The sequence below is a fragment of the Pipistrellus hanaki genome (genome assembly GCF_964339955.1).
Source record: "Pipistrellus hanaki genome assembly, chromosome: 8".
Taxonomy (NCBI): domain Eukaryota; kingdom Metazoa; phylum Chordata; class Mammalia; order Chiroptera; family Vespertilionidae; genus Pipistrellus; species Pipistrellus hanaki.
In genome coordinates, this window is record NC_140510.1 from 7,410,205 (window position 1) to 7,424,960 (window position 14,756).

Genomic DNA, 14,756 nt, shown 5'->3' on the forward strand with positions numbered 1-14,756 from the left:
AATCCTATTCATCAAGAACTGAGTAAGCTCCTCATTTTTTGGTATAAGGACGAGATTTATCATATCAAGATCTGGGTAAGTCAAGGCCCTATTTGTTCCTCATTCCAAGCACATGGATAAAGATAAAAAATCAGTACTGATAACAGGATTCTACCAGTGCCCTCGGGCTCAGCTGATAAGAATTAAAAGAAGGCTCTCTACAAAGGGTGTTTCTCATGGTTTGGTAACTGGTTTCCCTTCTTGGATAGTTGAGCTGAGAGATAGAAGCAACCTTACAAATTTTAGATTGTTTGAGGCCACCTGAAAGTAGACACTCTGTACCCGTCATCCAGAAGCATAATAGGGTGGGCAACCCCTTAACCCAGCACCTGGCAGCCACCCTAGGAGCCCTTCTAAGGGCAACCCTTACCAGTGGTCACAGTGGTGGCTGGGCTCTCTGGACTCACTCTGCTTAGGCAGTCTTAGCTCCACACGGTCAAGTATGGCCCGTACTTCAAGAGAGGTGTCCCTCAAGTGATGACTCCCAGCCTAGCTGGCCTCCTGGAGATCCCCCCATTCATTGCTGCATAAAAGAAACTCCTAGCAGTTCCATTGCCACCGAAAACTCATTTTATAACTCTGGCCTTTAGTGTTTGTGCTGAAAATCTGTGGCCCTGCCTTTCATGTTCCCAGCGGCCCTGGTCCTTTAAGAGGCTTAGTAGGGAGAGAAAAGCTGCCCCTGGAAAAGGAGGGTTCCTGATAAGCTGTCCCAGAGGCTTTCAAGGAAAGTTATTAAAGTTTATTATTGATATATAAAGAAAATATAAACATTCAACCAGTTTAAAGATTAGCTTCCTTTTGTAGAAGTTCCTTTAAAATCATTATTTTGCTGACTGGCTGGTGTTGCCCAGTGGTTGTTTGATTTCCAGTCAGGGTGCATGCTCAGGTTATGGGCTCAATTATCCCTACACACACAAAAAAAAGACGTAATTTAGTGAGGAATAGTTTCTGGTAAAGGATGGTAAAGTTTCTAAGTGCCAGAAAGTTATTTTCTGTAAAATACAAATTTGAAAGTGTCTTTTAAAAATTTAAGTAAATGAATAATTCAAATATGCATAAATGATATAAAATGCATTTAATTTTCATAAAAATATTATTTACCCAGTGGATTTAACTTCATCTCTGAAATCAGTTCTGGTGTCAGCATTTTTGGATCTTCCACTTTTTCCAGTGTTTTTAATTTCAGGGGGAAAATATGACCTCCAGGTTGTATAATTTTGGGGTCTTTGTTTGCATTAACATCACATCTTTTTAGTGAATAGGCTTCCTTCTTAAACTTGAAAGAGTAAATAATTCTTATTGAGATATTGACTTTGGTGCTAAATCAAGGATTCAATGCATTATATGCATGTTCTGTCATTATGATTTTAAAGCAAGGCATTGAATATTGGAGAAATCATCTTAATGTAAGAAACAGTTGGACTGATGTTTTCTGATTGCTATTTTTCTTCATTATATAACTTTGTTTTTCATCTATTCAATTATTTGAATCAACCAGATGTTTTAAACTGTCATAATTACTTGTATAAAAGAAAGACAGATTTTTAAGTGGAGAAAAATGGCCAGTAGAATTGGCCAGAGGTAAGAAGATAAATGCTTTTAAATGTGAAATATTCAACATAGACCCTGAAAATAATATATAAAAATCTGATAAACTTGAATTGATTTATTGATTTCTTTAATAATTTATTGATTTATTTACCATGTTTCAAGATCTGTACTTGTTATTGAGAATTCAAAAACAAAAGTAATGAGATTTTGTTGATAATTTGGTTAAATTCTCAAGGGGAGGCTATTTCCAAGCATGTTTCCTTTATACAATAAATATAATTGTGACATGCATGGTACTAGGTGCATATGATAAGCATAAAATAAGGAAGAAACAATTTCTACCTTCATGGAGTTTATAGCCTAAATGTAAAGAACTAACAAGTTTAGTCAATATAATGACAGTGAAAATTGTCATGAAATACCTGTAGTACTATGAGATTCTTAATTGAATAAGAATAGGAAATTAAAAATGAGGAAAGTTGTCCCTGGAAAAGAATCATACAAGCTTTACTGAACAAAAGAATCATACAAGCTTTACTAGCTTTACTGAACAAGCTAGTAAGTTGTCAATTTCATTTTTGTTATCTGTATTTCAATTCTCATTTTAGGTCTGGCTTTGATTTGAAATATCTATAAATACTTGGTCAAATCACATTGATAAGTATTTAATAAGTATAACCTGGAATTTTTATTACTATTAGTATCATTATAACATATGTTCTACTTGTACTTTGATTAATAAAACAGAAGTTTATTTTTGAACATAATCTAATTGGTCACAAATAGTTAATTCTGGTGACTTTTACCCTGGGAAATAGAAAATTAGCAGAGTAATACTCCCACTCTTATGGAGAAAAAGAGACAAAGTATAACTGGACAACCAATGGGTCCAAGCTGCCTGTCTCTATTAAAGCCAATTAATTAGAGATAGTATTGAATCATATATGAGTGTTTATTCTAATAATGCCAGAACTACAGGAGAGCAGCAGGTCTTCTACAAAAATCTGCTCTACCGCTCCCCATAAGCCACTGCTTATATTGGCTAGAGGGACAAATATTACATGGGGGAAAAAGACAATTACAGTCATGGGAAAATAGTAAGGTATAGTGGTTACAGTTTACAGGCAATGTGAGCTAAGGCAGAGGTGGGAGGTTGCACAGAGTGGGTGCCTCTGGGCACTCCTGGGACCAGATTATAGGCAATAAGGGTTGGGTTTGCAAAGGGTGGGAGCTTCTGGGACTAGATCGTTTCAGCCATGAGTTTGTACATCTTTCCATAATGGTGGTGTTTCTCAGGAAGGGATGTACTGCATTCTGATGTTAGCGCCCATCACACAGGATGTGCAACTCTCGGCCAGGTTAGAATGTGCTTTCTCTAAGCAAAATAGAATAATCACGGTTAACAGAGCATTATTGATATTTCTTATAATTATAATTAATTCCCAATATTCTATTTCTGCCCCTAACAAAAGTAAGTCAAATTAATTTATATGTCCAATTTATTGGACAGGTGAGAATACAGAACAACAGATGAGACCAAAATATAAGGACAGGTGGTACATACAGGGAAAGAGGAGGTGAGAGAACATGTTCACATGGACTTTGTAAACAGTTGACAAAATGAGGAAGACCATGTTCAAATGTTCAGGATAACAAAACTTCTGGGTGCCACTGAAATTGGGGTCATCTGCATCTTCTTGATCTTTCACTAGCTGGTCACTCACAGCAAAGATCACTGAAGGTTTTATAAATATCTAGGCTGAAGGTCTGGGGAGGGAAATAGATCTGTATAAAGTATCAGAATTTCTACTTGGATTTCTCCCTTTTCTATATTATGGATTAAAAACCTTAATCTAAGGGGAGAGTAAAGGAGGAAGCAGTGCTGCTTTAAGATATTTATTAAAATTTTATACTTAGCAGAAAGAAATGTTTAAGGAAATAAGATACCAAATTAAAGCCAGCCAAAGAATATAATCACATGTTAAAACCACAACTTAACCAAAGAAAGAGCACGAGATGAGAAAAGCCTGCCTCCAAGATCAAGGGACTCATTGTATGCCTCATATTAAGGCTTAATCAAAAGAGTAGAAACTGAACTTCCACTCCAACCCTAATAACAAATTTTAGGTAACAAGATATAGGAGGATAAATTTGGGAGAACAACAGTTACCCTTTCTAAAATTCAGAATCACATAGACCTTGATACTAAACACAAGAATTCCTCTGTAGGCCTTTAAAGCCTCTGGTGCAATGAGGATAATGATAGCAACAAAAACTCCCCAAAACAGCCAAATTCCTAGCTGCATTAATTCAAACTAAACTCTAATTCTCCTACTAAAGGCCAAGCAGAAGAATTATGTTGTTAGCTGTGTACATTTTGTAGAAGCTCATTTTCAGGGACATTTCCTACTTAGTTGATTGTTTTCATCTTGAAGTGGTGTCGAATTTTGTCTTGTTTTCTTTTCCCCCCATCTATTAAGATGAGTACATGTTCAGTCTGTTGATAGTTGTTTTACATTAAGTGACATTTGGATGTTAAACAAGGTTTACATTAATAGAATAGATTCCATTTTATCATGGTATAACAATCCTTTTTATACGTTTATGAATTTGATTTGAGAATATGTTGGGGAAGATTTTTGCATACATATGTATGCAAATTTAAATATGTATATTTAAATTATTATTCTACTTTTTGTTTCAATATATCCTTGCCCCATTTAACTGCCCTTTGTTGTAACTAAAAATCAATTAATTATACTGTGTTTTAAAATAAATTCTTTATTCTGCTCTATTATTTGTCTGTCCATTTGTTTTAGTTACTTAACTTTACACTAGGTCTTAAAATCAGTTGAGTTCTCTTACTTTGATGATCTCTATTTCAAGATTATTTTGCTTATTGTATTTTCCTATATTTTTCATATAAAGTTTAGAAATTGTTATTATGTACAAAAAAACTTGTTAGAATGCAATAAATTTATGTATTACATTATAGAGTCCTGGCATATAAACAATATTGAGTCTTCAAATTTATGAATATTGCATAATTTGAAATAGAAGTCCATTATCAAATTTATAAAATAAAGGCTTTAAGCCTTGATTGGTGTAAGTTTTTAATCATGAATTGATGTGTTTTTTGTCTGTTGGCTTGTTTGCATTGAGATGAACATGCGATATCTCTTTAGTATATTATGGTTAAGTATACTAGCTGATTTTCAAATTTTCAACCAGACTTACATTCAATAGGGAATACTGAAAATGAAACAGAAAAAAGACATTAGTGGAAAAATTGCTGAAATCCAATAAATTCTATAGATTAATAAATAATATTGTATACAGTTTATTATCTTAAATTAATTTATCATGATTGTACCAGGTATTAACACAAAGGGAAGATAAATATTGGCTACACAGAAACTATAAATATCCTGAGTCTAAAATTACCTCAAAAGGTTGAAGGGACAGATAAAGATAAACCAACAAACTTATATACTTGTATGCATAGCCCACTGACATGGGCAATAGGGTGGTGAAGACCTTAGGGAGTGGGTAGGGCTGGGAGGTGGGGGTATAGGAGAAAAATGTGAGATATCTGTAATGCTATCAACAATAAAAATATATTTAAAAGTAAAATCACCTCAAAATGACAAGAAAACACACACACACACACACACACACACACACACACACACAAAACAAACAAACAAGCAAACATAGAGATCTGGAGATCAAAGATGGAAGTAGAGGAGGTGGAAGTTATACTTACCTCTTACCAGAACCAAACTGAAATTACAACCATATAGGATGTTCAAGTTGAATGATCAACCAAAGACTAGTTGAACAAAAGTCTTATAACCAACAATCTATATACGAAGCCATAATGAGACTGACAAGAAGAGCAGAGACACAAACAGGCTAGCCCTTCTCCAGTGGGCACTGATTAAGATTTCACAGGGATATCTTAGCTGTAAGGGTTTCCATTGAGAAGCATGGGTCTTAACCCCAGGCCTGTCAGCCTAGCCCAGATCATCAGAAGTAGTAATAAGAACCCATATAGCATCTAGCTGTAAAAATCAGCAGGGATTCTGTCCACCATGTAGGGATGAAAGTCTCCTAGAAATAGCAGCCAGAGTACTTGTGCTGTGTCCCTGTCCACAGACACCATCTTTCTTGAATCAAACACTCTCCTCCATGCAACATCAGCCAAGCAGAATGCAATGTATTCAGTCTAAGGACTCCTTGTTGACCCCACCCTGTGGAGCTCACTTCTTTCAGAGGAGTCAGTTGACTGGGCCCAGGGTGTAGAAATCCAGGATACAGAGGTCAGTGATTAACTTGTGTTGCTCTGGGTCAGGGCCATTCCCACCACCTTACTGTCGGCCTGAAATGTACTTCCTACTCATGAGATCCATTAGCCCTAAATTCCAAAATTCCAGAAGCCTGTCTTGCTGAGTTCAAGACTCCCTATGAGGTACAGACTGAGTTGTGTGACTTTAAGAAAAGGGCCATTTTCCGTTTGCATTCCAGTGCAGTTTTCTCTTCACTCATCCAAAGCTTGGTTTGTTTGGCTAAGCTCCTGGCCTCACCCTATCAACCCCTAAAGACCCCGTTCCACAAAAGTCTGCAGGCACCAGGTGGAAAATAGCTAGACTTGATATTTCTGGGGAATTTTGCTGAGTGAACTCAAACCCAACACTGGCACCCACTTTGAACTTGTATCAGTCTGGTTAACAAGACTCATCCCTACCTGATGGACTCACTAAGAACCTACCACAGTCAACTTGAGTATCACCAAAGTCCTTTCAGTGACTTATCTGAACAGGCAGCGAGCAGGCAGAGACAGATAGAGCAGATGTCAGATAGCCTGGGCCCTTTGGTTGACTAGCCACTGTGTTGAGTACTGGTGGAGGCCAGACTTGGTTTGCATCTTAGTCCTTCCCATGTATACCTCTACCCAGCAGAGGTAGCTATATGCTCTAGACTGCTTATAGCCACAAAGATATTGCTCATGTCCAGTCACAAACAAGATCTGACATTGATCTGTATCAGCATCACTCCCAAGAGGGCCCAGAACTAAAACACTCAGTGGCCAGCTTCAGAAAATATCAAAGCAGGATTCTATTAACTTCACAAATCACATATTTCAAGGGATATCTTGGGAGTCACTAGACCCTACTGAGACAAATTCTGCTTCATGTGGTCAGCACTGCATAAAAGCTCCTACACAATGGATAGGGTTGATCTTCACAGCCAGCCTTGAGAGTCAACTCCATGCATGGATGAGCCAGCAACAGTAAAAACTCAAAACATAAACCACAAAAGGGACATTCCTGGAGCACCCAGATCAGGTTATCAAGGAGAATGCACCACTGGATACCACAGGATACCTATTACATAAGTCCACCCTTATGATGACAAAGTTGGGCTTTCCTAAATAATCCAGGATAATGTCCCATCCCAAGGCATGTCCCCCATCCTGGTCTGGACGTGCAATGTAGGTCCACTGTGGAAATGTTCTAATACCACTTCATTTAAAAGTTTCTATTCTCAGGCTAAAAAACTCAGTGTCCCTCAGTAAAATTTGAATTAAATATTTTTATTTTTGCCATTACTTAGAACTTTGTTTAAAATACATTGTTTGTTAAGAAATATATAAAAAGAAATGTGAAGAAAATGTCTTAGTAATGGTAAATGCATATCCACATTTTCTGAGTAAAGTAATAAATTATTTCTTTTCCAAGTAGTACATTTCTAAACTATTAGACACTCTGGAGTCTAACCACCCACTTTCAGTGTTTAGAATGCTCAGCTAGAATTGAAATTTGATCCTATTAAACTTACTATTTTCATTAATAAAATTTTTTAATTTAAAATTCATATAATAATTTTCAATAAACTAACAAATAATTACAAACTAGGGGCTGACAGGGAAATTTCTTCATTTCCCTAGATATAACTGATGTGTGCTTAGTGGGAAACTGCTCATATGAATGGTACTTTTAGTAGAAAAATCTAGGCTTTGCAATTTATTTGGTTCTTTATAGTGTTATAAGACCATGAATTTTTGTCAACACTTACTTTTTAAAGCACTTTAGAAATAAAATCTATATTCCAATTCCCCCATTTCTCACTTAGTGGAATCTGAATAAAAGAAGTCCTGTTGTACATGTGACATCCTTTCTAATGCAATAATAAAAGGCATCTATACTAATAAAAAGGTAATATGCAAATTGGTCACAACACCCTCACAGTAACAACTGAACAGCAGGCTGCATGGGGTGACAAGACTGGCAGGGATTATGAGGGATGATCAAGTGACTGAACAGCAGGCTGTATGGCATGACTAGGCAGATAGGAGGAGCAGTGAGGGTCGACCAGGCCAGCAAGGGGAAGGAGGGTGCAGTTAGGGGTGACCAGGCTGGCAGGGGAGCGCAGTTAGGGACAACTAGGTCATCAGAGGGGGCATTAAGGGGCAACTAGGCCAGCAGGGGGTGGTACTTGGGGGCAACCAGGCTGAGGATGGAGCAGTTAGGGGCGAACAAGCTGGATGGCGGGGAGGGGGGGTAGTTAGGGGTAATCAGGCAGGCAGGCAGGTGAGCAGATAGGAGCCAGCAGTCCCAGATTGTGAGAGAAATGTCCAACTGCCGGTTTTAGCCTGATCCCTAAGATTGGGCCAAAACCAGCAGTAGGACATCCCCTGAGAAGTCCCAGATTGGAGAGAGTCCAGCCTGGGCTGAGGAGACCCTCTTTTCTCTCTGTGCACAAATTTTGTGCATACGGCCTCTAGTTTATAATAGCCATGGTTTGATGACATTAATTATAACATTAATGTTACAATTAACATCCAAAAAATTTAAATTCCAGAAAATTTAAATTCCTGATAATCTGCATACCTCACAGATTTGTTTTCAGTAGTCATAATCCCATTTTCTACGTTAGGAAACTGCAGATCATTTTTGCTAAAATTATGTATTCCATAATTGGTAGAGCCAGGTTCTGAACACTAGCCCAATGCCTTTCCAACTATATTTTATACCATCAGTTAAAACCACTAAATTGTAATTGACTCACCTCTATGGCTTTAGCTTTTAAATCTCTACAAGTGCTGGATAGAATTTAGATCCTCTGCCTCCGTGCTTCCTGCATCACTCTGCACTCACAGGGATGCTGCAGGAGAGTGCTTACTTTTAGGAAACATCAATGTAGTTGACCAGAGATGAGAAACATAATGACAGCAAGTCTAGACTTATGTCTTTAGTGAAGAAATATTTCCAAATACATCACAAACAGGAAAAGATCCAACTTTCAGCCATCAATATCTCATTAATATAGAGGAAGTCAGTACATCTGATTTATTGGCATATCTTTCCTTACCAGAGCAGAAATGTGTTCATGTCTGGAGCTTTATATTCCAAGGAATTAAGTGATATATGTGTTATTCTGGATCATACATGTTCTTTTTAAAATAAATTACATATATATATGCATACACAGTGGTAATGGTACAATAAAATTGAAACTTAAAAATGAAATGTCAGCAATATAAAAATTTTAAAGCTCTTATAGCAATATTAACCCACCATACAGCACACAATGTCTAGATTATGGAGGATTTACTGGCCTAAGTAGCAAACCAAAAACTTCCTTTATGAAAATGAGAATAATAAATTTGATCCAATTTTCATGTGTTATTGATGTATCGTATTATTATTGGTGCTTCAGATAGCATTTGTGACAGGGTATCTGCTTTGGTGTTGGGGAGATATGAACTGAAATCCAGGGTTTTGTCTTTCCTTAACTCTTGGCCTCATTGCATTGATTTATCTCTTTGCCCCTCAATATTCTTATCTTAAAATGGAAAAAATAATATTATGTGTACAATAGCAGATAAAGTGTAGACTCTGCTTAACTATAATGTTAACCCCTTTTCCATGGGAAATTTTTTAAATTAATAAAGAGTGATATAGCATGATACAGAACAAGTGAATCAAATATGTATGGTCATCACTCTCACCCACCAGGCTTCTAATTTCTCATTATGTTATTGAATTCATGATATATTTTTAAAACTATTAAATTCACTTACAAAATTTTAGTCTCACAGAAGTTGAGATGTACAATAATTTTGGAAAAATGTAAAGAGACATAATAAATATTCCAAAATAATAACAAAGCAAATGTTACATAATGATTGAGAAGCATTAAACTGTGCTTGCCAGGTGAACCTCTGTTGGCAGCAAGGATGGAGAAAGGGGAGAGGGCCATGGAGCAAGGAAAAAGCTGAAGGAGACAGTTTATTTTCCTGCTCTGCCTTGCTGTCTTCATGTGCAAATTGATAATGTCATTTTTGAGCAAACATAGAATGTTTTTCATTTAATTATTTTATGTCTTAAACAAGCATATCATTATATTATAATTAACATGTTGAACAGTATCCTGTAAATAATAAAATGTATAATCAATATTTATAACTTTAAAAATATTTTGGTGTTAAAACAGTTCAACAAAATAAAAGATCTACATTCTAAATGAAATGACACAAAAGATCTATCTGGCTCAACCTACCCTTCAGATGCAATTGTTCAAGTGAACAGTCTTTTTGTTTTTTTGTTTTTTTAAAATATATTTTATTATTGATTTTTTACAGAGAGGAAGGGAGAGAGATAGAGAGCTAGAAACGTCATGAGAGAGAAACATCAACCAGCTGCTTCTTGCACACCCCCTACCGGGGATGTGCCTGCAACCAAGGTACATGCCCTTGACCGGAATCGAACCTGGGACCTTTCAGTCCGTAGACCGACACTCTACAGCTGAGCCAAACCAGTTTCGGCTCAAGTGAACAGTTTTGTCTGTTAGTTACTGACATGTCTCCAAGTGATATCCTTCTACTATGGCTTCTTAATTATACTACCTAATAAAAGAGTAATATGCAAATTAACCATCACCTTGCTCCACAAGCCACGCCCAGAAGTCACACTGACCAGGCAATCAGAGTGAATTTGCAAATAAAACCAACCAAGATGGCTACAGCCACAGAGAGCAGGAGGGAGGCGTTTCCCTGGTAATGGAGGAAGCCAAGCTTTCCACCTTCCCTTGCCAGCCTAAGCCTCTACTCAAGGCTACAAGGTTTCAATTGTAGAAGATAAACAAATCCAAACATGGAGTGAGCAGAAAGCTTGGCTCAATTTCAATTGTAGAAAGTAAATATATTCCAGATGCGAAGGCTTAGGTCGCTGGGGGGCGTGGCTGGCCTGCAAACCACCACAGGCCCCTTGCTCAGGCCTTCCCATCCCCCAAGGTGACCCACACCTTGATCCGGGACACCCTTCAAGGCAAACCAGCTGCTCCCCCCCATGCACCAGGCCTCTATCCTATCAAATAAAAGAGTAATATGCAGATTGACCATCACTCCAACACACAAGATGGCTGTCCCTATGTGGTCAAAGATCCTGTCCCTATGTGGACACAAGATGGCCAGTATGGAAGGGCAGTTGGGAGGAACCAGGTCTGCAAGGGAGAGCAGTTGTGGATGATTAGGCAAGTGGGGGAGGGCAGTTGGGAGGCACCAGGTCTGCAAGGGTGGGCAGTTAAGAGGGACCAGGCCTACAAGGGAGGGCAGTTGAAGGCAATCAATCCTGCAGGGGAGGGCAGTTAGGGGTGACCAGGCCGGCAGAGGAGGGAAGTTGGGAGCAAACGGGCTGGCAGGGGAGCAGTTAGGCATTAATCAGGCTGGCATGGGAGTGGTTAGTAGGGGTGTCGAACTCAATCAGAGAAGGGGCCAAAATCTAAAATCCAGCCTAAATCGCGGGCCGAATGGTTTATTGAACAGTCATAAACTGACAATGTCATAAACTGACAGCGGAGTGCAGTGATGACAGCGCGGTGCGGGCCACATTGCAAGGCCTGGCGGGCTGGATTTGGCCCGCGGGCCTTGTGTTGGGGGTGATCAGGCTGGCAGAGAGAAGTGGTTAGAGGCAATCAGGAAGGCAGACAGGAGAGCAGTTGGGAGCCAGCAATCCTGGATTGTGAGAGGGATGTCCAATTATCTGTTAAGGCCCAATCCCACTGGGGTCCCAGATTGGAGAGAGTGCAGGCTGAGCTAAGGGATAACCCCCTGCCCTTGTGCACAAATTTTGTGCACTGGGCCTCTAATCCTATATAATAAAATTCTAGAATGCAAATCGATCAAATGGCAGAATGACCAGTCACTATGACATGTGCTGACCACCAGGAGGCAGATGCTCAATGCAGGAGCTGCCCCCTGGTGGTCAGTGCACTTCCACAAGGGAGCACCATTCAGCCAAAAGCCAGGCTCACTGCTGGCGAGTGCAGTGGCAGTGACTGGAGCCTCTCCCACCTCTGCGGCAGTGCTAAGGATGTCTGACTGACAGCTTAAGCCCACTCCAGTCAGTTGGACATCTCCGAGGACTCCCCGACCGTGAGAGGGTGCAGGCCAGGCAGAGGGACACACACCTCCTCCTCCACCGAATACATGAATTCAGAGCACTAGGCCTCTAGTTATTAAGAGAAGTGTTGGCTTTCCATTGTGACAGAGGAAATATGAGCTCTAATTCAATGCACACACACATGTAGTATCACACTTCCCCTCCTTCATCCCAAGAATAGAGTTTCTCTTTTAATATGATTGAAATGATTAGTAAAATATTACAGCTGTAAGTTAAATATAGCTGCCTTTAAAGAATCACAAAGTGTATAGTGATTGTACTTTCTAGTGTGCAAACTCTATGGTGAGTGATTCTGCTATTGATCCTATAGTTTTTGTTCACCTGGAATCTATAGAGCTTACACAGTCCCTGCCCCATGGGAGGTGTTTGATAATGAGGCAGCTATCAATTTAATAAACAGATGCTCTTAAAGAAAGTTTGTATATTTATTTTTTCTTTGCAATTTACTAATCATGTATCTTTATCTTTTCTTTTCCCCAAAGCACCTTTGTTTTATTTTCTTCCTATTGAAGCTCTGTCTGCCTAGAAACACCACTCTCAGAGACCTTTATCTGATTGCTGCAGGGTAACCAGGCTATTCTCAAGCTTATCATATTAACAAGTGTTTTTTGTTTGTTTGTTTGGTTGGTTTTTTTAATCCTCACTACAGAATATTTTTCCAATGATTTTTTTTTTTTTTGAGAGAGAGAGAATGTAAGGGATAAAGAGAAACATCTATGTGAGAGAGATACATAAATTTTCTGCCTATCGCATGAGCCTGAACCAGGGCCAGGGATCAAGCCTGCAACTAATATATGTGTTCTTGACTGGAATAGAACCAGAACCCTTCAGTCCTAAGGCTGACTCTCTATCCATTGAGCCAAACTAGCTAGGGCAACAAATTTTAATACGTAGTAATTACAAAAGCATCTAAACACTTGTGGAAAAGACAGCCATACACAGAAAGTGAGTAGAAACACTATTTTTTTTTTCATTTTGGCATAAATTCAGCAACATATTTTTTTTTATGTCATCACTCATTTAGTAGAGAAATGTAAAAATTTATCATGTGCCAGACACTGTGCTGACACTGAGTATTATAGATACACTCCTCAAGATGTTTTCAGTAAGGTAATGGGATGTGGAGCAAACTCAGAAGGCAGAGTGGGTACACAGAGGAGAGAAGAACCTAGAATTACATGGAGGAGATAATCTTTGAAAGTCTACAAAGAGTTTGCTCATTTGACTAACGTCTTTTTTTTTTCTCCTCACATATCCACAATTTTATTTTATTGAATTAATTAGGGTGACATAGGTTTATAAAATTGTATAGGTTTCAAGTAAAATTCTGTAATACATATCTGTGCACTCACTACCCCAAATCAGGTCTCTTTCCATCACCTTTTATCCCCTTTATACCCTCTTCTACCTCCACGAACTCATCCTTCCCTCTGGCAATCACCATACCTTGTCTGTGCCCATGAATCTTTCTGAACTTTTTTTCTTTCCTTAATCCCTTAAAGCAGTGGTTCTCAACCTTCCTAATGCCATGACCCTTTAATACAGTTACCTCATGTTGTGGTGACCCCCAACCATAAAATTATTTCTGTTCCTATTTCATAACCATAACTTTGCTACAGTTATGTAAATATCTATGTTTTCTGATGGTCTTTGGCAACCCTGCTCGTGGTCCTAAACATGCCTTAAAGGATAAATGGGCAACTAGTAATATGGAAGAATGAAATCAAAGCAAGTACTCCTGAAATTTGAGAGATACAGCATACAACAAAAACCCATACCATAGAATGCTTGCCTCACAAGCTCATGAGGTAGAGAGGTCAGATAATAAAGAAACTTGAAGGCCACAATGTGTGCCTTTTGGTGAAATTTAAGAAAACTCTTTGGGTTTAAGGTAGATCACTTTTACAGCTGTATTTAGGAAGCTATTGCATAGCCTAGGAAAGGACTTAGAAGTCCTGAACTTAAGAGATTGTCAGTAAGGTTATTGAGAAGTGGGTAGAACTTAGAATGAAATAAGAGGTTTGAAAGCAAAGAATTCATATATGAACAATGATCTATCCAAAAATCACACATTTTTGAGGCCTGTCTTGATAATAGAACTGAAAAGGTGTTAGCTGAGTCAATAGTGCTCTTGGGAACATATACACAGTTCTTCACCAAAAAAGGTCTTATCTCATTGGTTTCAATTCGGTGAACAAATATATTATTTATTACCTAATATATTATATAGCAATCCTGGCCTTCACAAAGATTATTTTTGGTCAAAAAGAAAACACACACTATAGTTTCACTATTTCAAACATTATAATAAGTGTCAGATCATGGAGTAATAGCAGTACATAGAGGAGTCAGAGAAGGTCAAGCATAATAATTCTTCAGGCAAATCACTTAACTTTGACTTTTTAAACATATCAAACCAAGTAGTTTTCCAAAACCAAGGTTAAAGTGGAAAGTGATTATTAATATTTCTTTAATGAAAATAATTGATATCTAGCCAAAACCGGTTTGGCTCAGTGGATAGAGTGTCAGCCTGCAGACTGAAAGGTCCCAGGTTAGATTCCGGTCAAGGGCATTTACCTTGGTTGCGGGCACATCCCCAGTATGGCGTGTGCAAGAGGCAGCTGATCGATGATTCTCTCTCATTGATGTTTCTAACTCTCTATCCCTCTTCCTTCCTCTCCGTAAAAAAATCAATAAAAT